General features: G+C 37.7%; 1 pseudogene; it reads left to right on the top strand.

Annotated features, from left to right (window-relative positions):
- Positions 1 to 6,493: 6,493 nt before the first annotated feature.
- Positions 6,494 to 7,283, top strand: LOC104428925 (annotated as a pseudogene).
- Positions 7,284 to 26,871: the final 19,588 nt, after the last annotated feature.

Raw genomic sequence — 26,871 nt, 5'->3', positions numbered from 1 at the left:
ACAGAAAGATGATAAATATTTCTTTGTTTGTAATATTTCCTTCAAGTGGGGAACACATGCATGCCCTCTTTTTGGACATAGGAGATTAATTCTCTACATGAGAGATTTTGATAAGGGATTTGGCCATTGTAGTCCCCTCTAATTTAATAGCGGATTTGTTCTCGTATTAAATAAGGCAGTGCTACAAGAAATTATTCTTTCCAGATAGTGATTGTGTGACATCCTGATTTTCAAATTCTGTTTTTGATTGAATGAGTTAGGATTTTCATCGACACGCCGATAGTATTTTTCTTTGAGCTAATCACTCACGAGAAAACTAATCTATCAGGTGAAGCTATTAAGGAATCTAAACGCAACAAACTTGAGAATTCAACCAGAAGTCGACTACTCGACCGTGCTAATTTGCAAGGGTCAATATGGCACTGTCAAAATTGATCGGAGATCTGAGATAGGTCGGTTCGACAGAGGTATGTGATTAAAGTGTTCCATCTAATTGCAAAATTCTTGTTGAACGACACTAAACTAATTTTTTCTGTCATTTCTGTACTCTATGCTCGTATTTGAAATTTCGAGATTTTCATGACAACCAAGAGTTGCCAATAAGTTGAAGATGTATAATGTGGCTAAAAAATAATCGACCACGGGTCAAATGCACTAAAAATTCCTAAAAGCTACCCGGTAGATTAGGTCACGCTAAAATCGCGTCTGGTTGAAATTAACCGTGAAATTAAAACCAATTTCATAAATTGAAAGTTCTATCATGTCACAATTTATTTTAGAAACGTCAGTTCTATCATGTCACAATTTATTTTAGAAACGTCAACTCATCCTCCAAAGAATTTTCCGCAAACTCGAGTTTTTGGCGAAAATTCAAGATTGGGTGTTTTTGGACCGGTAAATTAAGAGGGCCGTTTTTGGTTTGGATTTTGGCGTTCAAGATGGATTCATTGGCAAGGAAAATTGTGGAATGGATGTGGATACCTTGGCTAGAATTTTTGGGCACCAATTGGATGGAATTGGAGAGGATTTGAATTGGAATTGGAGGAGAAATGTCCAAAATTCGTAGGTCCATGTCGGGTGCAACATTTCAGCCGCTTCCATGGCTTGTTGAGGAAGATTTGAGAGGGAAATAGCTGCTGTGGATATGGTTGAATGTGGTGGGGGCCTTGTAATGAGTGAAATGGGATATTTAAGGAGTCTTTCAAGGCATTTGGTGGTCCCTCTTCAGCTGAGCTCTTCTTATTCTTCCTTGGCTTTGTTTTCCCCATTGTTGTTGTTGTTTGAGCTCAAGAAAACCAGAGAAAGCTAACCAAGAGATAGCAGCAGCCCGTTGACCGCCCTTTATCGCCCGTCATGCGCCGTTGCTACTACTCGAACCCGCCAATGTCCCACCATCGCATCTGCCCCTGCTTGCGTCCTAGTCACTGTCCCGAAGTTCCAAGCCACCGAGCCCTTTGTCTAACAACCATCAACCATCATCTAGCCGCCGTTCGCCACCCCTAAGTCGCCTGGACCCGTTGTCACCACCTAGCCGCCCTCTGTGCCCTTTTTCGCCGTCCTAGCCCGTTCAGCAGCCTGTTCCAATCAGCAAGCAAAAGCTGAGACTTCATGGGCCTTTTCTGAGTCCATCCAAACCTCCCTTGGCGTCACCATAGACCTGAGTGTCACTTGTCGTCACGTTGTCATCACCATAAACTCACCGCCCGCTAATCTAGTGAGTTTACTCACTAAACCTTACTTAGGAGGTTAATGATGTTTATGGGATAATTATATTAGCTTAAATATGGCTTAGGTGGTTAGTTAGTTATAATTAGTGATTTAGTTACTTAATTAGGCTAATTAGGTGGTTAGATTAGATTAGTTAAGGGTTAATTAGATTGTAGTATTTAATTAGATAGGTGCAATATTTTTCTAGGCTCGTTTAGGTGGTTAAATTAGTGTTTTAGGCCTAAGTACGCATTTATCTAATTAATTTGTATTTATTTAATTAATTTTGCTAATTATTTAATTATTTAATATTTTTTGGAAATTATACCGGGATAACCAATAGCCGAAATTTCGTGTTGATTGCAGTGGTATACTTAGTTTATGTAATTGACTGTTAAATTGTGCAATTGAGTGATGATTGTAAATTTTAAGTATTTATTTCAAAATTGTGAAATTACAATACCGGGTGTCGGGTTTTGACATTGAAATTGCTTTTAAATATTATATCAAATAGTGGGATTTTAAAAAGGAATGATATCAATTTTTTTGGTTTGATATGACCGTGTACCCACATACGATTATTTTATCGTGTGTTTTTAATATGAAGAAAATGTGCCAAGTGTATTATTTTAATTGGGACAATTGAGTGCAAAGCACGATTTCTTGGCCGGGATTGAGTTAGGTGAAAGAGAATAACAAGAGAGTGATAGAGATAGGTTGGATTTAAGTAAATTGTAACCTCATTTATGACCCATTTGATAACCATATTATGTTTAAGGGCGTTGCTAGTATAAAAACTTTTGGGCTACTGTGAGAGGAACAATATGTTGTGAGTCACAAATTCTTAAAAAGATCCCATAATAATTTATAATTATTTGGTAATAATTTGTTTATAGTCTAAAACAGATTGTTATTCTCACGTGAAGTCATCTCACATGAAGTCAAAGATTGTCACTCAATTATTTCTCTATGTTTAAATCCATTTTATTACTCATTTACTAGATACACTTAATTTGTCTAACAACTCAATTCGTCATATATGAGTTAAGAAATTTATTTATGACCCATTTGGACAAGTTTAATTGTAAACACTGAATTATATCTTCACTTATTCTATCAGGAACATGTAAAATATAGAATAAAAATAACCCTCCAAGTATGCTCTACAGCAACTACAAACCTATGTAAGATAGTATGCATGTCAATGCAAAATCTCAAAAACATCCTTTGATGCTGCCAATTAGGGGCTTTAAAATTTGTCACAAAAAGTTCCTTATAAATAACCAACTCGAATTTCTGAATTTGACCTAGATCAAGATCATCATTGTGAGATTTTATGGGAACATTGCCAACTATTGTAAATGTTTAAAATGTTAGATGAATATGTAGTTTAATATTTAATTACTCTAACACTTTAACACTCCCCATGACATGTGGACTAGACTTTGACCTAAGCCTAAAGGTGTGGAAATATATAATAGGAGAGGTAAATATGGGCCTAAAAAGATATGAACTCAAATCTCCTGCTCTGATGCCATATGAGATTTTATTGCACTATTGTCAACTATTCTAAAAGTTCAAGTTGTTAGATGAATGCGTAGTTTAATATTTAGTTACTCTAACACTCTAAAAATCATGTCAACTCCGAATATCCAAATGATCTTGTTTGCTATTTACACGACCTTCTCCTTCTCAATTCACTGTGACATTGATCAATCCCAACATGGTGTTGCTATGTTCGTTTTCGATTCCTTGCTGGTGCAGGGAACGATAGTTACATAAACACCACCTCTTGCTTCAAAGCAAACTTTTATCCCTATAGAGAGGCATTCTTTCATTATCCCACCAGAAAAGCCTTGAACACATTCTAATTGGCGATTTTTTTTGGTAAGTTCAAGTCCAAGTTAAGGGCGGGGTTTTGGAGTCTAGCTCTCCCTCTTGGGATCATGTCCCTTTGTCTCGGCCAACCTAGCTCATTTGTAGGGAAAATTACTAAAAAAATCCCTTGTATCGTTTATTAAAATGAGAAAATAAAAAATATTTTCATCGTCTATGAAAATGTTTAAACAGAAATTGGTGTTGGTAATAAAAACATTATTCATTAACTATTAATTTCAAGCAATACAAATAATCATTTTTAGGAAAATATTTTTCCAATCATTCATATTTTGCAAATCAAATGGAGCTTTAGTCCTAAATCTTTTGACAATTTACCAATTTAGTTCTAAACATTTGTATCAAATTAGTCCTATATATTTTGATGATTTATCAATTTAATCATTAACCTTTTAACAATTTGTCAATTTAATCATTTTGACCAATTTCAACTGGAAATCACTAATGTTGACAATCTGCATAATTTTTAAAAAAAAAATTCGAATCTTTTGTTTTTTTTTTTCCCTTTCTTCGTTCTTCTTTTACTTTTCCGCTCCACTCTTTCCTCTGTTCCAAAAATACACTGAATCCATGGAGCATCTTCTTATCATGTTGCTAGACTCGGGCAGTGTGGGCTGCATCAGAATGAAATCTCCAAGACACATTTTAAGATGCTAGTAGAATTGAAGAGTGTAATTAACCGTGAAAAGGCAAAGCCAGACTTACCGAAGCTAGAAATCATCGCCAGAGTGCTTTGGCATATCTAGAGAAGCAAAAAATAACTTCGTGTTACGTCGGCGCGAGTAGATTCGAGATAATCCTTTGAGGAAGCCATAGTCATGAACAAAAAATTATTTGAGATGGAACTTGGACAACGAATAGAAAGCGAAGAAGAAGCAGAATTAACTAGTTGCTTGGAACTTACTACCGAGAGGGACATTGAAGATCAATATTGAGAGATCGGTGGAAGCAGAGGCTCATCCAAAGGTGCAGTCCCGGTATATGCAGAGATTTCCCTGGAAAAGTGGTCTATGGTTTTCGTTATATCTGCGGGGTTTCTTGATACTTTGGGTGGAGACTTGGGCTTCTTTAGAAGCGTTGAAGCACTTTTACCATTCTCAGGTCACAAGCTGATTTTAGAATCGAATAACTATCTCAAAGGTGAGGCCCAACCTTCACAAGAAAAATTATTCAAAAAGTTCTAAATCTATTATATTTTTGTCAATTCAGTTAAAACATTTTTACAATTTGCCAATTGATTAGCTAATTTTGATTGGATTGGTGACGTAACAGTCTAATTAGTGTAAGCTATTCTACATGGCACAGCTAAAGCTATTGGGGATAATTTTAACAATACTTTCATATTTTTTCGAATTTATAATTATTTTTAAAATATTTTTATTTTTCTTTTCTTTTTTGATTTAAAGGCCTGGCAAGACAGTGGCCATTGGATGAGGGCCGATGACCTCCACCATCCACCAACCACTAAGCGAGGGCCCGCGAGGACTCGCGACGCCCTTGCCAAATTTGGCGAGGGTCATGACCCGTGCCTCTGATCAATGAGGACTTCGTGGGCCTCAACAAGGGGCCGACAGAGGTTGCCAATCCTTTGAATTATAAAAAAAAAAAAAAATTGAAAATATATTAATAAAATTTGTCCATGTCAACAATTTTCAATCAAAAGTATTCAGATGGACTCAATTAGCAAAACTTAAAAATTGATTATAATTCAATTGACAAAATTAAAATGTTTATAATTAAATTAGTAAAAGTGCAATAGATTTAACATTTTTTAGACAATTTTCCCTATCTCCATGGGATTTAAAGGCCTTCTTCATGGATTGCCGAATGGCCTAATTCCAAGATATTCAAGTGGCCCATTGCTTACGGGAGTCCAATCAAGTCGTGGATTGGATAGTTAAAGTTTACTGGCGTGGCGATCCATGCCCGCCTCCCCTTCTCAAACCTTAAGGGATTTCCTTCGTTTTGAGGCCCATTTCCTCCTCTCATCGATGCTTCCTTCAATGAAATGAAAAGAGATATTTCCGATTAAAAAATAAATAAATACCTTTATCTGATTTCTTATATCTTGTAGCTGTTTTGATTTTGTTTCTAGATACTTTTGCAGATATTATCATAACTGATGTTTATGGGAGCTAAATAAGTCTTTTAATCATTGATCTCTACAGCCTTTTTGGGTCTACAAACCAATATATTCACATACTCTCCTTTTGTCATTACTTATTTGACTTTCTTTTTATCGGTTTTATCAAGCGCACTGACCTCGTATTACTTGCCAAACTATCAAAATCTAGAGAAACCGTCTCGCGCGGCCAACCCTCTTGGCTCTTCGCTTAATTTAACTACATATGGATCAATGAACCCATTAATGGTCTCATTACCCAATCTGAGCATAATCCCTGACGTAAAAGCGTGCTAAATGGTCTCATTACCCCAAAATGAAAAAGCAAAAGATGAAGCATGGAACTGGGAATTGGCCAAACGTATCGTTAGTTCATTAATGTGAAGTGAAGTTCAGAACGCAAATCATCTTCAAAGCCCCCCAAAAAATCTGTATGACGCCATGTGTTTGGCCAAAAGGGAAAGAAGTATCACGGGCCTTCTTCCCCGAGAAGACGGCCGTACAAATTGCTTTATTCAAATCACTAGACTTTGTTAGCATAATAATTTTTAGGTTATTGTGAAAATAATAGTTTGTTGTTAGCCACAAATTATCGAAGGAATAGGTCCCATGACAATTTATAATCTTTTGTTATTTGGTTTCTTGCAGTTTAGAATAGACTGTCAATCTCATAGTAAATTAAAAACTGTTATGGAATCATTCTCTAAATCACTCAGACGTACCTACAAGATCTGAAGAGAAGCCGCATCGTCCGACCCGAGATCACCAATGTCAACTCCAAATGTCCACATCCTCTTCTTCACCATCTTCACTGGCCTCCTTCTGTCGACTCTCTGTGACATCAATCAAACCCAGAACGATGTCGCTCTATTCATCTTCGGCGACGCCCTGAATGATGCGGGGACCAACAACTACATAAACACCACCGCATTTTTCAGAGCAAATTTCTCTCCATGTGACGAGACTTTCTTTCACTATCCCGCTGGCAGAATCACTGACGGTCGTATTATGGCCGATTTCATTGGTATAACTTCTCCATATTCTTGCTTTTCCTTCGCCCATCGACGATCCATCGTTTAATCAAATCTTTCTGGGTGATTCAGCTGAATATGCGAAGCTGCCACTGATCCCACCTTATCTCCAGCTGAAGAATTGACGAATTTGTGGGAGGGGCGAATTTCGCGTCCATTGGAGCTGGTGCTTTACCCGAAACTTTTGCCGGATTCGTACGTGGAGTCTCTTCCTTGTCTTTCCTGGGTCGTTGCTCCATATAACCCCATTCGGATCGTCTTCCTCGATGATGGCTTTTCAGGTGGTGGATTTCAAGACTCAGCTGAAGCAGTTTGAGAGTCTGGTGAAAAACCTGAGGGATAACCTGGGGGATAAGAAGGCGGAGAGAATAGTTTTGGACGGCGTTTACTTCATCAGCATCGGACTCAACGACTACGTCGCCGTTCTCAACAATCCAGCTCTGTTTCAGTCCGTTTCCATGGAAGATTACGTGGGGATGGGGGTTGGCAACATTAGCACTGTGCTTGAGGTAAACCCGTATCCATAATTTCCCTCTTATAAACAAGTCAACCGGGTTGCAATTTTTTGAAGGTTTTTGTTGACCAGCGCATTATAGTTTTGTCAATACCTGATTTTTGTTTAATACTGTCCAATAATTCCTTATAAAAATCGACAATTATGATCTTTTAGATATTGAAGATTTTTTCATACAAAGTCAAAAAAATTTCTTATTAGTCATATAAGCAAACAAGTTTTCACACTCAAGACACATAATATATAATTTTCATTTGCCATGGTAAGTTCTGTAATCAAGACACATAATATATAATTTTCATTTACCGTGGTAAGTTCCGTTATAATGAATAAGAACTTCGTTAACAGGTTTATAAAGGACACTTGCAATTTAGTATTAGTTTTTTGCCCGTTTATTCTAATTCTACTTCAAGCCTCTTATAAATTTGACTTTTTTCTTTGGTCTGATAATAAATTAAACTTTATCATGTTGTAAAATATTGCGTTGCAAATATATAATAGAGAAGATATTGAGAAGATAAAGTAAATGAACACCAGAAATAGTAGAGAAAGCAAGATGGGAGAGCTTTATTTCTAGTATCTCACTGTCGTGTTTCTGTGTGATTGTGTTGTTATTGTATTGTACATCAAAACTAAACTCCTATTTATAGGAGAACAAGAATGTACTTATCATTAATATCAATGTATCGAATGATACATGTACTGGATAAGGGAGACGAACGTTCATTGTATAGGGAGATGTACTTAGAACATTTGATACAAATGTACCATAATAAGTACATTGGATAAGATGAATATAATGAATATTCATTCATGTATTCTATCCATTCATGTATTTCATAACACTCCCCCTTGAATATTCATCATATTCATTACGAATGTGCATCGAATGATACTGTCGCATTAAAAACCTTAAGCCAGAAAAACCCAGTGGGATAAAAACCGGACAAAAGGGAAAAAGAGTGCATAGCACAAAAGTTATGATCTCTCTCTTTTATGGATGCATTAATTGTCTCGTTAAAAACTTTAAGCCGGAAAAACCCTATGGGAAAAAACTGGATATAAAGAAAAAAGAGTGCAATGCATATATAGCCACTCCTAGGGCTAATCATTATTGCATCTTGTAAACTCGCTGCATATCAATACTACAATGCATAGTTCATAATATCTCCCCCTCAATTAAGCCATATAGCCACTTCTAAGGCTAATCAATCTTGCATCTTATGAACTCGCCGCATACCAATGCCATATACTAATTTCTCAAAACTTGATGTTAGCAATGATTTGGTAAAAAGATCTACAAGATTATTTATGGATCAAATATGTTTAACATCAATTTGTCAACTTTCTTGAAGTTCATAAGTATAGAAAAATTTCGGCGAGATATGCTTGGTCTTATCACTTTTGATATATCCTCCCTTGACTTGTGCAACACAAGCAGCATTATCTTCATAAATTATAGTGGGAGAATTTGTAATCGGTACTAAGCAACAAGAATTATGAATATGTGTTATAACGGATCTTAACCAAACACACTCTCTTCCAGCTTCATATAAAGCAATAATCTCAGAGTGGTTAGAAGATGTAGCTATTAGCGTTTGCTTCGTAGAACACCAACAAATAGTGGTGCCGTTATAACAAAATAAATACCCGGTTTGAGAGCGAGCCTTATATGGATCGGATCTATATCCAGCATCAGCATATCCAACTAAACCAGAGTTAGTGGAATCCTTGGAATAATATAATCCCAAATTTATGGTTCCTCGGAGATAACGGAAAATATGTTTAACTCCATTCCAATGTCTCCGAGTTGGCTCAGAACTAAAACGTGCCAATAAATTTACGCAAAAGCGATATCTAGTCTCAAACACTGTGCCAAGTACATCAAAGCCCCAATTGCATTGAGATATGGTACTTCAGGACCAAGTATCTCTTCATCAGATTCTCTAGGACGAAATGGGTCCTTTTGGGGATCTAGAGACCTTACAACCATAGGAGTGCTCAATGGGTGAGCTTTGTCCATGTTGAAACGTTTAAGCAATCTTTCAACATATGCTGATTGATGGACGATTATTCCATTTGCTTTATGCTCAAGCTCTAGACCAAGACAAAGTTTGGTTTTATCCAAATCTTTACTTCAAACTCCCTTTCAAATATTCAGCAGTTTCAACTAACTCTTTTAGAGTTCCAATTAAATTTATATCGTCGACATAAACTGCTATAATAGCAAATCCGGTTTCTGATTTCTTAATAAACACGCATGGCCAGATAGGATCATTCTTTTACCTTTCCTTAATTAGGTACTTACTTAGGCGTTGATACCACATGCGACCGGATTGCTTTAACCCGTACAAGGATCTTTGCAATTTTATTGAGAATAAATTGCGGGGAGTGCATGCTTCGGGCATTTTGAATCCCTCGGGAATTTTCATATAAATATCAGAGTCTAATGAGCCATATAAATATACCGTCACAACGTCCATAAAACGCATTTCCAATCTTTCAAAGATTGCTAGGCTAATGAGAAAACGAAATGTAATCATACCCATCACAGGTGAATATGTCTCATTATAATCAATCCCAGGTCTCTAGGACAATCCTTGGGCAACGAGTCGGGCTTTATACCTGACAACCTCGTTTTTCTCATTTCGTTTTCGGATAAATACCATTTATATCCAATGGGCTTTACATTATTGGGGATACGAGTTACAGGTCCAAAAACCTCTCGTTTAGTTAGGGAAGCTAATTCATATTTAATTGCTTCCTTCCACTTAGGCCAATCTTACCTTTAACGACATTCAATAATAGATTGCGGCTCACAATCATCATCTATAATTTTATGGGCAACTGAGAATGCAAAAGTATCATTAATGATGATTTCATTTCGATCCCAAATTTCATTACAATATGTAATGGAATTTTCGGTATTCTCGGGGCTAGTGTTCTTTTCATGGGTTTGAGCCTCTTCAGGGGCAATAAGCTCTTTGGGAGCAAGCACAACGCCATGCTCTTCTGGAGCGGATTCCTGATTCTTTCCCCTTCGTTTTCAAGGAATGATATCTTTTGATCCTATTAGTATACCACACTTCAAGTGTGCAAGTAAACGTGCAAATGCGACATTGTGCGTAGATAATAGACAAATATGGGACCATTTACAGGATGCGTCCACTAATACCATAAAATATCGAAATGGTCCACTTGGTGGTTGTATTGGTCTACAAATATCACCCTGAATTCTTTGCAAGAATAAAGGAGATTTAAAATTAACCTTTGTTATAGAAGGTTTGATAATGAGCTTTCCTTGTGAGCAAGCCTCACAATTATAATCTTTGGACAGCAATACCTTTATATTCTTTAAAGGGTGCCCTTTTGTATTTTGAATTATCCTACGCATCATTGAAGCGCCAGGATGACCAAGGCGATCATGCCACAGTCCAAACTGATCGGGACTTACCAATCTCCAAGATGTGGTGGCGTAGGTTTCAATAGCTTTAATCATGACACAATACAAACCCATAGAAGAAGCTTCTAGCTTCTCATGGATGGTCTTCAGGCCCATCTTATAAGATGAAATGCTAATATATTCCTTATCTTGCTCATAAATAGTCTTAATATGGTACCCATACAGTGTACATCTTTGAAACTGAGCAGATTCCTTTTTGATCAAATGCTTAGAAACGCATTCTCAATATGCAGGATTGTGCCATTTGGCAAAATAATTGTAGCATTCCCAAAACCATCAATAATCGGAACAGGACCTGATATTGTATGGATTTGTGCCTTACGCAATGTCATACTCGAGAAAAAGTGTCTACTACAAAATATAGTATGTGTTGTTGCACTATCAAGCAAACAAGCATCTTCCTTTTTCTCGGTATTTTCCATTTGCATTTATATTGACAACTTCAAGTGTCAAGTATCATAAAAGTTACATATTAGTTATATAGTCGAATAAAATTTCAAAAATAAATATTATATAAGGTTCATAAGCATTTCATAAAGAACAATAAAAAGTAATACATTTAAAGCAAAACAACATAAAATTCGAAATTCAAATTATCATCAACCAATCTGATTCATCAAAGTAATCAGAGGTCCTCAAAGAAATCAAAGACATCCAATGATACATTTGCTACTTCAGGAGCAAGAGGAGTCCCACCAACAGAGATATTGTTGACCTTAACAGTGGTTATGGCAGTAGGATTGATTTCAATGACATGAGATTCACAACGCTTGCCCGTTTTCTTTAAAGATGTTTGGTATAGGTCAACAAAATGTTTTGGCGTACGACAGATACGTGACCAGTGCCCAATCATGCCACGGCGATGACAAATACTTTCATTAATCACCTTCTTTGGCTTCTTTTCTTTGCCATGATTCAGGCCAAAGTTTGATTTTCTAGGGCGGTTAAATTTCTTGCCATCCCTTCTAGGATTATGTTCTTGCTTGCGCTTATAGCCCTTAAAATGGCCAGTATTTTTCTCAAAGTTAGCATGTGCTTCAGGCAATGCTTTTGAGCCAGCAAGTCTAAGATCATGATTTTTGAGCAGTAATTCATTAGTTTGCTCAGTAGTAAGAAGCACAGAAATTAATTTTGAATATGTGGCAAATTGATGTTGTCGGTATTGTTGTTGCAATACAATATTCGAAGCATGAAAGGTGGAAAAAGTTTTCTCAAGCAATTCTGCATCAGTGAGTTTGATACCGCATAACTCAAGCCGATAAACAATATCAAATAAAGCAGAATTATAGTCAGACACTGATTTAAAATCTTGCAGTCTGAGATTTTGCCAATCATATTGTGCTTGAGGGAGGATAACAGTTTTTGTATGATCATACCTATCTTTCAACCTCCTCCACAAGATATGAGGGTCTCGAACGGATAAATATTGAGTCTACAGGCTCTCATGCAAATGACGACGAATAAAAATAAGCGCATTTGCTTTATCCTTTTCATTTGAGGTTCCATCCTCTATAATTGTATTAGCGAGACCTTGCCCTTGGAGGTGCATTTCCATGTTAAGGCACTAGGATAGATAATTTTTTCCACTCACTTCCAGAATGTGGAATTTGGGCTTTTCAATATTTGCCATAATCCTTGCAAAAATAAATCCTTAAATTAATTAAAAGGATTTCCAAATATCCACTGCTACTTTAGGAGCAAAAGGATACTTTTAGATTTGAAATTTTGGCTTCGGGCCAAGAAAAATAAAAATGAAGAATTGATAGAAGAAGATGAAGTATAAGTTGATCAATAAAAGGAATACCCACTTTGCAAAAATTACTTATTCAATCGGTAGATCTTCGTGCTGATAACGTGTTGTAAAATATTGCATTGCGAATATATAATAGAGAAGAAATTGAGAAGAGAAAGTAAATGAACACCAGAAATAGTAGAGAAAGCAATATGAGAGAGCTTTATTTCTAGTATTTCACTATCGTGTTTCTATGTGATTGTGTTGTTATTGTATTGTACATCAAAACTAAACTCCTATTTATAGGAGAACAAGAATGTACTTATCATTAATATCAATGTATCGAATGATACATGTACTGGATAAGGGAGATGAACGTTCATTGTATAGAGAGATGTACTTAGAACATTTGATACAAATGTACCATAATAAGTACGTTGGATAAGATGAATATAATGAATATTCATTCATGTATTCTATCCATTCATGTATTTCATAACATATCACACACCTTTGTGAGTTGTCGCAATCAATCTTTATAAAGGGATTGCAATAAATGGATTGATTTCCAATTATTATTTTTTCAGGGTATATATAAAGTTGGAGCAAGAAAATTTGGATTTTCTACATTGCTACCTCTTGGGTGCCTCCTGACCATTCGACTGGCCACTAGAAATGGTTCTTGTTCGAGACAAGGTATCGAGTTAACAAAGCTTCACAACACGGCTTTTCCCGCAACTCTCACCAAGCTAGAGTCTCAATTGCAAGGTTTCAAGTACTCCCTCTTCGACTTGTACACTTCCTTGACTAAAAGAATCCAACACCCATCAACTTATGGTCAGCCTTTTGCATTATCTTTCCGCACATTAATTTTTTTTTCTTGATCTTAAACACCTTGTGGCAAGGAGGGATGGGGATTTCTTTACTGTTAGAGAAATCCTCGTGAAGTGTTTTGAAGTTGACAAAACGTTTCCATCAGTCTAGTCTGAAGGCTTACAGACTCTGCTATTTAAAGTCTGAAGACCTCCGGATAGCTAGACTCAAGACTCAAAGTCTATCCTCATTGACAGTTTCTAATCCGTTGAAGAAAGGCTATCCAGAACTAGATGTTTAATTAAGTATGTGGCCTTATCGATTGGAGAAGATCTCTTGGCTGGATATGACATAACGGAATCCTTTGTTTGATCATAATTGATTCGAAGATTAAAGATCCGATGATTGGCAAAGTAAACTTGGAAGGTTCTTCTTATGGAAACCCAGATCCTGATTGTATGGACGAACAGGATTGATGGGCTATCGACATGTTCCTTTAATAGCTCGAATGATTTTCCTAATTGATTCTGTCCAACGGGTAGATTGGAGGAATTCTTTTGGTAAGTGCCAACGGGTATGATGGCATGAAGGAGTATATAAGGAAGACGTTCCAGTTGTTCGAGTGGGTGCATGATAGAAGAATTCCAAAGTCTGAAGCTCATTGTTCTTAGTCAATTCATTTGTTGAGCAAAATCGTGTAAACAAAAGAGAGTCCATATTCGTGAGAAACCTTAAGGAAGTGTGGCAGAACATCTACACTGTAGAATCAAGGAAAAGTTGTGCTGTAACTTCTCTTTTATTCATAGTGAAATCCAGCCAGTGGGTTGTCAGTGCGGAAGAGTGGACGTAGGCTTGGAATAAGCCGAACCACTATAAATCTTGTGTTCATTTCTCTCTTCCCTAACCTTTACTTTACTTTGATCGTATTTTCCTTTCTATCGATTGCCTAGAATCGCTTCCGTATCTCGAGAATTTGTTTGTGCACCTATTCACCCCCTCTAGGTGCTTATACTAGCTATCTCAATTGGTATCAGAGCCTATGTACTCACTTTTGTTGAAGTGTTTTACTTCAGAGTTAAAGATCCATGGCTAGTATGTTGGCTCCGGGGGCTGGTAGAAGGGCAAAGCAATACCAGACCACCTTACTTTGATGGAAATGATTACAACATATGGAAAAACAAGATGAAAGCATTCCTAAGATCAAAGGATCCTCTGGAATGGGACGTTGTAGAAAAATGAATCATTCCTAAAGCTGCATCTATCTCAGAAAGAGGAAAAGATGTTGTTGAGTCTAGCGAAATGACTCAGGAAGAGATAATCAAGAGACAAGCTCTTGATGCAAAAGCAATTTATTCTTTATATTGTGCTTTATCCCCTACTGAATATAACAGAATATCTTCGTGTGTTACAGCCAAAGAAGTCCGGGATAGATTACATATTACCTATGAAGGAACCGATTGAGTGAAAGAGACTAGAATCAACATTCTCCTCGGCCAATATGAAGCCTTCAAAATGAAACCAGGAGAATCTATAATTGATATGTTTAGTCGTTTACGAGAAATGTGAATGGTCTTGAAAATCAAGGTCAACCAATTTCGATCCCATGAAAGTAAACAAGCTCTTTTGCGTGGACTCTCCAAGGATTGGAATCACATAAAGACCTCAATCGAGAGAGACCCAAAGAATCATGCCACTATCTGTTGATGAGTTGGTTGGGACTCTTTTGTCTTATGAAGTGGAACGAATCAATGAAGACGAAGACCCTAAAGGTAAGAAATCCATTGCATTAAAATCTAATGATGATTATGATGTTACTGATTCTAAAGACGATATGGATGATGAGGAACTTGCTCTCATGATAAGAAGATTCAGAAAGCTGAACGAAAAGGAAGAAGATTCAATCCAAAGAAACAAAGTTTTCAAAAGCAACAAGACTAAGTCGGTTGAAGATGATGAATCAAACAAAGATGTAGTCTGCTTTGAATGTAAGAAAAAGGGCACATCGGACCCAATTGTCCTCTTCGAGGAAGAAGAAAGGAAAAACTGAAAAGTATCGAAAAGCTCTTAAAGCTGAAACACGGAGTGATACGAGTGTGAAGAAAGTGATGATGATTATGCAAATATATGTCGATGGCACAATTTGATTGATTCAAATTCGAGACAGATTCGGACTCGAAAGCGAATTTGAGGTAAGTAACTTCAAAATCCCTATTAAGGTTTCAAAGTATATTGATGAATTGTGTTTTAGTCTTAAGACTTCTCTTAAAAGAATTTCCGAACTCAAGAAAGAAAATTCTGCTCTAAAACAACAGGAAAATATTTTGAAAGAAAAAGTGAAAAGTTTAGACAAGAATGTTTCTTCTCTTAAAGAAAGTGAAGATAATTTGTTAAAAGAAAATGCATTCTTGAAAAGAGATATCTCAAATATTTCCAAAAGATTTTCTATAGGATCTGAGAAACTTGAAAAAATTCTCTCTGTTCAAAGACCTTATTTTAATAAATCTGGTTTGGGAATGACTGCTGAAACCATTCATTTAATTGATTTTCCTAAGGTGAAGGAAAGAATCAAACAAAGACCCACAAGAGATGCTTACAAAAATCATTTTAAAAGAATCTTTGTAAAACCAGTAGGTCGCAATGCTCTCGGATGCTCAAAATGCAATAGTGCGAGATCATTTTGAAAAAGAATGTCCTATGATTTGGAAACTGTTAAAAGGTATGGGCAAAAACCGCATATCATACTAACACCAATGGACCCAAGAAAATATGGGTACCAAAGAAGGTTTGAGTTTCTTTTTTAAATGCAGGTCACTATCAAGAAAAAGGTAAAATGGTATCTGGATAGTGGATGCTCAAGACACATGACAGGAGACTCAAATTACTTCATAAAGCTTATTCGAGTAAATAGTGGAAAAGTCTCTTTTGGAGGAAACAGCAAAGGAAAAATTGTGGGATTTGGAACTGTAAAGATTGGAAATCTCAAAATCAGCAATGTTTCCTTAGTGGAAGGGCTCAATTACAATTTGCTAGTATTAGTCGGCTATGTGATACTTTGGTTTCAAAATCAACTTTCAAGAGGGAATATGTTCTGGAATTAGTAAAGATTCTACTCAGTCATTCATGGGTCGAAGACATGGAAATATCTACCTCTTGGATGTGAAACCAGATGAATCACAATGTCTAATCTCAATCCAAGACGAAGCAAACTTATGGCACGAAAGCTTGGGCACGTCAATATGAAGCAAATAGCCAAAATCTCAACAAAGAAGCTTGTTCGTGGTCTACCCAATTTATCATACCAAAAGTCTGATCTATGTACACCATGTATATTGGGAAAACAGGTAAGAAATTCCTTTAAACCAATAAATCAAGTTTCCACTAACCGTGTACTGCAACTTCTGCATATGGATCTATTTGGACCAACTTGAACACAAAGCATTGGAGGTAAGAAATACTGCCTGGTAATTGTGAATGATTACTCACGATTCACTTGGGTATATTTCTTGGCAAGTAAGTCTGAAACTTTCTCTTACTTTGAAAAGTTTGCTAAAAAGGTTCAAAATGAAAAAGGGTATGTTATCTCAAGTATAAGAACAGATCATGGATGTGAATTTGAAAATCATGATTTTACAAAATTCTGTGATGAATCTGGTTTTCCAGCATGTATTCTCCTCTCCATATACTCGAGCAAAATGGAGTTGTGGAAAGAAAGAATAGATCTCTTCAAGAAATGGCTAGAACTCTTTTAATTGAAAGTAACATCTCTTCACGTTTTTTGGGTTTCTACAGCATGTTACATTATAAATAGAGTACTCGAGCAAAATGGAGTTGTGGAAAGAAAGAATAGCATGTTACATTATAAATAGAGTTTTTCTAAGGCTAAGCATGTTACATTATAAATAGAGTTTTTCTAAGGAAAAGGAAAAAACCCCTATGAACTATTCAAAGAAAAGAAGCCTATTGTTTCATATTTTCATGTATTTGGATGCAAATGTTTTATACTGAAAAATGCAAATGATCGAGTTGGTAAGTTTGAAGAAAAGTCAGATGAAGGCATCTTCCTTGGATATTCAACCACAAGCAAAGCGTACAGAGTCTACAACAAGAAGACTCAAACAGTGGAAGAATCAATGAATGTTAAATTCCAAGACTCTATGCAAAATGAATCCATTCAGACTCATCTTGAAGAATCTGAACCTGCTCCAGACTCTACAAAGTCTAAAATAGCTCAGACTTTGAAGGACCAGCAACAAGTGACTATTGAAGATTCAAGTGAAGGAAGTGACCATCAATCGACAAATTAACCAGCAAGCTGGAAACATAAGTCCAGTCATCCCAAAGATCTTATTATTGGCGACATCAATGAAGGAATTCGCACAAGATCCAAAAGGCGCGAAGAGTCTAGTCTTTGTGGCTCTTGTTTTCGAAATAGAACCCAAAAGCATAGAAGAAGCTTTATCGATGAAAGCTGGATTGAAGCTATGCAAGAAGAGCTCGAGCAATTCAGTATTAATGATGTACGGGAATTGACTCCTAAACCAAAAGGTAAATCTATTATTGGAGCTAAATGGGTTTTCAGGAACAAGATGAACGAGAAAGGAAAAGTTATAAGAAACAAGGCAAGACTCGTGGCCAAGGGATACACACAAGAAGAAGGGATAGACTATGACGAGACTTACGCACCAGTAGCAAGGTTAGAAGCAATTCGATTATTACTTGCTTTTGCTTGTTATAAGAATTTCAGGTTATTCCAAATGGATGTCAAAAGTGCCTTCCTAAATGGATTCATCCAAGAGGAAGTCTATGTGGAACAACCTCCTGGGTTTGAAGACCCAAGGAAACCAGACTCAGTATTCAGACTCAAAAAGGCTTTATATGGCTTAAAACAAGCACCTCGAGCTTGGTACGAGGGCGAGTAAGTTTTTAATTGAAAATGGATTTGTTAAAGGTAAAGTAGACACTACTCTTTTCATTAAAAGAGAAAGCAAGAGTTTTCTACTTGTTCAAATATATGTCGATGATATTATTTTTGGATCCTCTAATGAAAGTCTATGCAAGAAATTTTCTAAGACTATGCAGGATGAATTTGAAATGAGCATGATGGGTGAGTTAACCTTCTTCCTTGGACTTCAAGTGAAACAACTGAAGGAAGGAACTTTTATTCATCAAGAAAAATATGCTAATGATATTGTGAAGAAGTTTGGACTGGACAATTGCAAAAAGGCTGATATACCAATGTCAAGCTCCGTGAAGATAGATAAAGATGAAGAAGGAAAGAAAGTCGACCAAAAGTTATACAGGAGTATCATCGGTTCACTTCTTTATCTTACTGCTTCTAGACCTGATATTTTGTTTAGTGTTTGCATTTGTGCCAGATTTCAAGCAGACCCTAAAGAATCACATTTAAATGCTGCAAAGCGTATTATCAAATATATTGCATCAACTTCAAGCTTCGGTCTACGGTATCCTAAAAGGGAGACTTTACTCTTCTTGGGTACTCGGATGCGTAGACTTAGCCGGATGCAGAGTTGATAGAAAGAGCACCTTAGGTACTTGTCAACTACTTGGAGGCAGGACAGTGTCTTGGTTTTCAAGGAAGCAAAGTACAGTAGCTCTCTCTACAGTAGAAGCAGAATATGTAGCTCTTGGAAGTTGTTGTTCACAAATTCTGTGGATAAAACAACAGCTAAGAGACTTTGGAATTGAAGATTCATGCACAGAGATTAAATGTGACAACACCGGCGCAATCAATCTCACCAAAAATCCAGTTCTTCACTCAAGAGCAAAGCATATAGAGATACGACATCACTTCATTAGAGATCATGTTCAAAATGGAGAAATCTCGATTCGGTTTGTTGACTCAAAGAACCAACTGGCGGATATATTTACAAAGCCTTTGGAGAAAAATCAATTTGAAATTATCCATTCCAGACTCAACATTTTGAGGTTTGAAGAAGTTAAAGTCTAGAGACTCTCAGACATAGGCAAATAAGACTTTGACTGCAAGACTTTGACTGCAAGACTTTGACTGTAAGTTATTCTCTCTCTCTCTAATCTCATCTTGAAAATGTACAATTATTGTTATCTCAAACGCTATCTTTAATTGACGAAATTATTGCATCGTTTTTTTTAGAAAAAAAAGTTATTTTGATATGACCATTTTTCGAAAAAGGCAGTTATTTTTTTTAAAAGGCATCTTTTCACTTACCATTACAACGGTTGGTATCCCCTCCTTTTTTGTCTTATATACGGTCGGTTTCTCTTCGCTTAACTCCAAAACCCTAAAAAGCACCAATCTTCCATTCTGTTTTCTTCTCTTGTTTAATCTTGAAAAAGTTGTCATCTTTCTTGGGAAAGTCAAGCAAGAAATCTTTCAAAGACTAAGAAAGATGTCATCTTCAAGAAAGTCTTCGAGGATCGCAAGCGGGGACCACGGCGAATGAGTGAGGGGCCTACGCACTTCGATCTCACTTGAAGAAGAAGTGTCTCCAAATCAGCGGCAGAGCCCACAACATTCTCAGCGGCGTCATTCTCCTCCATCTAGTCCTCAAGATGTTGATCATCATCAAAATGAAGAAATCATTGAAGATGCAGACCCTGTAAGAGTTCAAAGGCCCTCTTTTATTTATAAGTTGTATCGTGCTTTAAAAGGGACTGGTACTCCATTGAACTATGTGGATGATTTTCTTAAGGACAAAGGATATGGAAATGAATATATCTTTTTGCGAAAAATGGAAAGTTTGGGAATTGCTCGTAAGGGGTGGCGAGAAGAAACCCTTGCGAATATCCCAAGTGACCCTCGTGATTGGGGAGTTAATCCGGTGGATGGAAATGATGATGATAAATTATACAGCGAATTTCAACCAAGAATGGGAGTTGCGGCGGAAAATCGAGGAAAAATGGGAGAGTTGTTTAGATCGAAGGAATAGAAGGATCTATACTCAAAATTGCTGAAGCGTGGGGTGATAAACCCTAGAAGTGTGGATTTTGACTTTCTGGATGCTGTAAATGTGAACTTAAGGGAAAAATTCGGTCATCTTCAACTTGAGAAATTCTGCTCGACACCACGAGAGGCCTATCCTCAACTAACTGCATATTTCTATTCAAATCTTAGTTTCTTGGATGCGAATAGATTCTCCTTCAGTGTCAAAGATCAAGACTTTGTTGTGGATATGGATATGCTGGCAGATGTGTTAGGAGTTGAGAGAGGAAGATATCAACGGATAAAAGTTTCTGTTGCTCGTACTACTCTGGAACTTGTTAAGGACAGGAGAACATAGGGAAAGATTTCCTATTCAAGGATGAGTGCATTTAACATCTTGCTGCACAAAATTGTAATCAATTGCCTCAGACCGAAATCAACTTCCAAGACGATGTCTCAAGTTCGAGGCAAAGCTAATGTATGCAATCATCACTTTGGGAAAAGGTTTTCACTTCCTCACACTTTGTTATGTTCCATATGTATAGAGCTGTGATGAAGGACAGAGGACAACTTCCTTATCCAGGTCTTGTGACGAAGTTATTCGAGACATCGAACATTCAGCCTCCGCAAATTCTTTGTGCTCGATCGTGCGATCATATGGTGGTAGGACTGAAAATGGTGACCAAGATGCGTCTGAAGGAACTAAGCAAGGCATTGGAGAAATTTAAGGAGAAGACTCAGTCAAATCTCATCAATTCTCTTTGCGGGAAAAAGGAAAGGAAGGAGCCCATGGATGCTCCATCCAAGAGAAGAAGAGCTCTCCTCGTTGAGGATGAAGATGATGAGGAAAACATCACTATTTTCGCTTTGAAGAATCTTAGTCAATTTGTTCCAAAGAAAGAGTCAGAACAGCAGACAGAAGAAAGAGAAGAGAGAAAGAGGCGAGAGGAAAAGAAACGGAGAAAAAGAACAAGAAGAAAGAGAAGAAAGAAGAAGAAGAAGAAGAAGAAAGAGATGCTGAGCAAGAGAGAGTTGAAAAAGAAGAAGAAGAGAAAAGAGTTCAAGAAGAAGGAGAACATGAGGAGCACTCTCCCACTTGAAGGCATGAACACAGGGGGAGACCAAGAGAAAAGAGGAATGTCCTCAAATCCTACAACCAGTGAGGGAGTCAGTCGATCCCCAGCAGATCCAGAGGAGGTTTTTGCCTCTCAATTTCCTGAGGAAGGTCATGAGGTTTCTTCGCCAAATCTACGTGATTATGCTGATCTACCATCGTCTGCATTTACTCCATCAAATCGTGCTAATGCTAGTACGCAGACCGACAATTCAACAGACTTTCGCAGAGTGATGGATATTCTCTTGGAGATGCAAGGTCAGATATATGCATTGGGATGTGAAGTTCATAACTTGCAGAATGCAGGACAAGTCTCTTCGGGTTCATTAAATGATCAAATCCAAGCCCTTTCTCTTCAGATTCAGGCTAATGCTAAGGGTGAGGATGTTGCTCAACTGAAGGAAGACTTTAAAAGGCTGGAAGGCATCGTTCGTCGATGGGAGATTTTCAGCTTGTTCGTGTTCCCAAGAATCCTTGACTTCATTTTCATCTCAATCTTTTTTATGCTGACAAAAAGAGAGAGAGTTGCGAGACTTAAAAAACTTTGAACTTAAATTTGTCGAATTTTTGGTTTGTTTGGTTTGTGGTTTGTTTTGACTTGACTTGTGTGTCTGGGTGTGGACTAAATTTGTCTGGATGTGGACTAAATTTGGGATTTGGATTTGACTGCTTATTATTAACTACTATTGATATCTTATGGATGGCTTTATTGCATACTGGACTAACCTATTTTCTGTGGTTGCATATTCTAGTGTTATTCATTTAGCCATTCATCTCTATAAGATATGCATATGTGTTTGAGAAATGTTTTGCAGGTCAAAGTTTTCCAAATCTGCATGCAGGAAAGTTTTGTCACCATCAAAAAGGGGAGATTGTTGGAGAAATCCTCGTGAAGTGTTTTGAAGTTGACAAAACGTTTCCATCGAGTCTAGTCGAAGGCTTGCAAACTCTGCTATTTAAAGTTGAAGACCTCCAGGACAGCCAGACTCAAGACTCAAAGTCTATCCTCATTCACAGTTTCTAATCCGTTGAAGAAAGGCTATCCAGAACTGGATGTTTCATTAAGGATGTGGCCTTATCGATTGGAGAAGATCTCTTGGCTGGATATGACATAACGGAATCCTTTGTTTGATCATAATTGATTCGAAGATTAAAGATCCGATGATTGGCAAAGTAAACTTGGAAGGTTCTACTTATGGAAACCGAGATCCTGATTGTATGGGCGAACATGATTGATGGGCTATCGACATGTTCCTTTAATAGCTCGAATGATCTTCCTAATTGATTCCGTCCAACGGGTAGATTGGAGGAATTCCTTTGGTAAGTGCCAACGGGTATGATGGCATGAAGGAGTATATAAGGAAGACGTTCTAGTTGTTCGAGTGGGTGCACGATAGAAGAATTCCAAAGTCGAAGCTCCTTGTTCTTAGTCAATTCATTTGTTGAGCAAAATCGTGTAAACAAAAGAGAGTCCATATTCGTGAGAAACCTTGAGGAAGTGTGGTAGAACATCTACCTTTGTAGAATCAAGGAAAAGCTGTCTTTTGTTGTAACTCCTCTTTTGTTCATAGTGAAATGCACCTATTCATCCCCTCTAGGTGCTTATACTAGCTATCTCAATCCCGCGGATTATGTGTTCTTCGACTCTAATCATTTGAGCGAGAGGGCTTACCATCAATTTGCCCGGTGCCTTATAACGGAAGAGTGGGAACGGATTCTCGGGCGTAGGCTTGGAATAAGCCTATAACCACTATAAATCTTGTGTTCATTTCTCTCTTCCCTAACCTTTACTTTACTTTGATCGTATTTTCCTTTCTCATCGATAAGGAAGGCAAATGCCTAGAATCGCTTCCATATGAGATTTTATAGTATCTCGAGAATTTGTTTGTGCACCTATTCACCCCCTCTAGCCCATTTAAAAGTGCTTATACTAGCTATCAACCACCTAAAATTTAGCTAATGGATTATTAAGCCTAGACTTAATTCGGGCTCTCCCAAGCCCATACCAATTCGCGACTTAAGTTCAAGTTCTTAACATGCAATTGATTTTTTAATCGAGTCGCCACTAATCTATTTTTGGTGGGTCGATTAGAAACCCAAGTAAAGTAACGGGAGTTTCACTTTACTCCTACGAACCAGAGACTATGGGTACGGGGACTTGGTTACATTAGATTTCTCTAATGCCCTTTCGGTACCATTCTTTTATTTTCAAAAATGTTTTTGCAGGCGGCTAAAATTGATTTTAAATCTATTTTCCTAAAAGGTGAGGTGATCATGCGGGTGCGCAATCCACCAATTTAACACCCAGATAAACAATAAATAAATTGCAAAAACTTACCTCAAAGCAACGAAAGCATCTGCAATGTTAAGTTAAAAAACCACATCAACAACCCTGGATATGGTTTCTAATTAACACGCAATTTCTTTTTGTTTTCACTTAAATAAAATCAGGTAATATGCAATGCAGTATTAACTAAATGACCTAATTCTAATGTCATGCAATTTCTAATTAAATGGACCTAATAACAATATCTAAATGACATGCATTTCATGAATCTACTTTTAATGATACGCAATGATATTTTTTTGTTTTTCCTAAAAATGCAATCTATCCTAGGGAATAGAACTAATTTATTCTAAGACATTTTTTGTATTTTTTCATGAAAATTCGGAATTAGGAAAAATGTGAAAATTTAGTTAACTAGATTAAGATTCTATTTAATTTGCATTAGGAATTAGATTAAGCCAAATCCTAATTTAAACTAAAATATTATCTTAACCTAGATAATCCTAAAATGCAAAATATCTAAACTCATAATAAATTAAGAAAGATATTATCTAGAATTAAACTAAGTGCAATTTAACCATAATATGCAATGACGTACAAAATATGCACTAATTCTACATGACATATGCATGATGATTTTTTTATTGTTTTTTTTAATTAATTTTCGAAATTAATAATTGCCAAATAATTAAACATGCAATCCAAATTAAAAATCTAGCAACCTAAATTGATTGATTTGATTTTTTTGATTTTTGATTTTAAAATTCAAAATAAGATTCCTATTCTAAATGTGTAAACCCTAAATTATAACCCAAACAGATGAACAAAGCGATCATGACAAGTCAAAACAAGGATATCACACATCATTCATATCAAGGGATAACATTTCGCTGATAAAAATGATAAATTGATCTTAAGCCTTAAAGATCAAAATATCAATTTTATTCTCGCTTAATTAATTATTTCATCTAAGGCCTTATAGATGAAATAAAAAATCCTGGCACGGTTGCGAATCGGGTGATATGTTGGAATTTCCAATCATATAATAAAGACTAATTATACTAAAAAAAACACAAGATAAAGTAAAATAAAATAAATTAATTAAACTAAAGAAAACTACCTAATGTGTTTTCTTTTCTTTTTTTTTTCTTCTTTTTTTTAAAAAAATGGGCTTGACAGCGGTGGGGCCCGGCCGAGGGTGGCTAATCGGAGGTCCGGCGGGCGTCACGGTCGAAGCTCCGGCAAAGCTGGGCGGCGACGGGGGAGCTCCGGTGTGCGGATCTCGGCTTGGTAGCGGCTGCAACTTCGCGGGCGAGAGGAGGGGTGACAGAGCGGAGCGCGGATCGCGGACCGTAGGTCGTCGGGTCGCGGGCCGAGCGGTGGGGGGCCTTTGCAAGGACGGCGGAGGCCTCGGGCAGCTGGTGCGGCGGCGTCGGGTGCGCGAGCATGGCGTCCGGTGAGCGGAGACGAGCGGCGAAGGCACCGGGTGCCGGGCTGAGGCGAGCGGCGCGGTGGCGCGATGAGGTCGAGAGTGGTAGGCTTCGAAGCTCCGACGTCGACCGGGCAGGAGTGCGGTCGTCGGGCGCCCGGGCGTTCGGTCCGCTGGTGGTGCTTGCAGTGGGTAAGGCGGCTCGGGCTATGGCACGGCTCGGGCCTACTCGCCGAGGGTGGAGCGTCGGGGCTTCGGTTCGTCGGGGTAGGGGCTCGGCGAGGTGGAGGCGCGCGACGGATCGGCGACCGGCTCCGGGTAGTTGCGGATTGAGCAGCAACGGGCGTAGCGAATGGAGCAAAGCAACGTGGGCAGCAAGCTTGGGAGACGATGAACAGTAGGGGTCAAATCACCCCTTTTCTTCCCTTTTCTTCTGCCTTTACGCTTCTCTTCTATCTCTTCTCCTTCTTGTCGAGACCCTTTTTGCTCTTTCTTTTTTGACTTTTTCTTTTCTTTTCTCCCCCAAAACCGAAGGAAGGCCTCTCACCTTTTTGCTCTCCAATTTTCAGAAATCGCTCCCTCCCCGCTCACGAAAGTTATGGCTCCTTTTATAGTGATTTTGATATGGCCATTTTTATAGCAACTTTCGACTTTCCATCTTCTGTTGCATTAAATCAAGCCTGCAAATCGGAACGTGATTTCGCAATCAGCTCGATCTTGCTCAGATTTCTTCCATTTTGCAAAATTCTTGCCCTTTGTTCACCTGATTTTTAATTGTTTATGCATTTATCAAAATCTAAACATCCATCAGAATTTCAAATTTGACATGCATAATCAATCAAATCAATTTCCCCCATTTTCATTTTTTTTCCTTTTATTTGTTCAAAATGCAATTTTATTTTTCCAAAATTAGGTGTCAACAGCTGCCCCTCTTTGAAGGTGAGCTCGTAGAGGTTGCCTTCAAAGATAAGTTGAGACCTAAATGTTAATCATGCAAATGTACTGAGTGACTTTTTTTTTTTTTTTTTTTTTTTTGGTGGGAAGATGAATCCCATTTTGAAATGCAATTTATATGATGCATGGAAATGCTAATGCAAATGATAAAGGAACTTACCCGAAATTACTTACCTTCGGGGATGGTAGAGTAACTCAAGATAGATTGGTACTACATGTCCAGGACCCGTACCATTTTACGGTCGCCGAGAATAGTAACATGGTTTCACAAAGTGATTGCTTTTCCAGGACCCGTACCATTCTACGGTCACCTAGTATGGCATTGTTTGGTTGTGTTTAGGACCCGTACCATTCTACGGTTGCCTAAACGAAAAAATGATTTTCCAGGACCCGTACCATTCTACGGTCGCCTGAACTGAGGCTGTCTAGGACTCGTACCATTCTACGGTCGCCTAAACGGAGATCTGATTTCCAGGACCTGTACCATTCTACGGTCGCCTGAACTGAGGTTGTCTAGGACCCGTACCATTCTACGGTCGCCTGAATGCTGTCTAGGACTCATACCATTCTACGGTCGCCTAGACTGAGGTTTTGCTTGGCTAGGACTCAAACCATTCTTCGGTCACCCAGCCTTGCGACAAAAATCATCCGACCAGGACCCGAACCATTCTTCGGTCGCCTTAATCAGATTGAATCTGGAGGAAAAATCCTTAATGTTGTCTAGGACCCGTACCATTCTACGGTCGTCTAGACTGAGGTTTTGCTTGGCTAGGACCCGAACCATTCTTCGGTCGCCTTAATCAGATTGAATCTGGAGGAAAAATCTTTAATGTTGTCTAGGACCCGTACCATTCTACGGTCGCCTAGACTGAGGTTTTGCTTGGCTA

Source organism: Eucalyptus grandis, chromosome 9 (genome assembly GCF_016545825.1).
Source record: "Eucalyptus grandis isolate ANBG69807.140 chromosome 9, ASM1654582v1, whole genome shotgun sequence".
NCBI lineage: Eukaryota > Viridiplantae > Streptophyta > Magnoliopsida > Myrtales > Myrtaceae > Eucalyptus > Eucalyptus grandis.
This window is presented reverse-complemented; position numbering and strand designations above follow the sequence as displayed.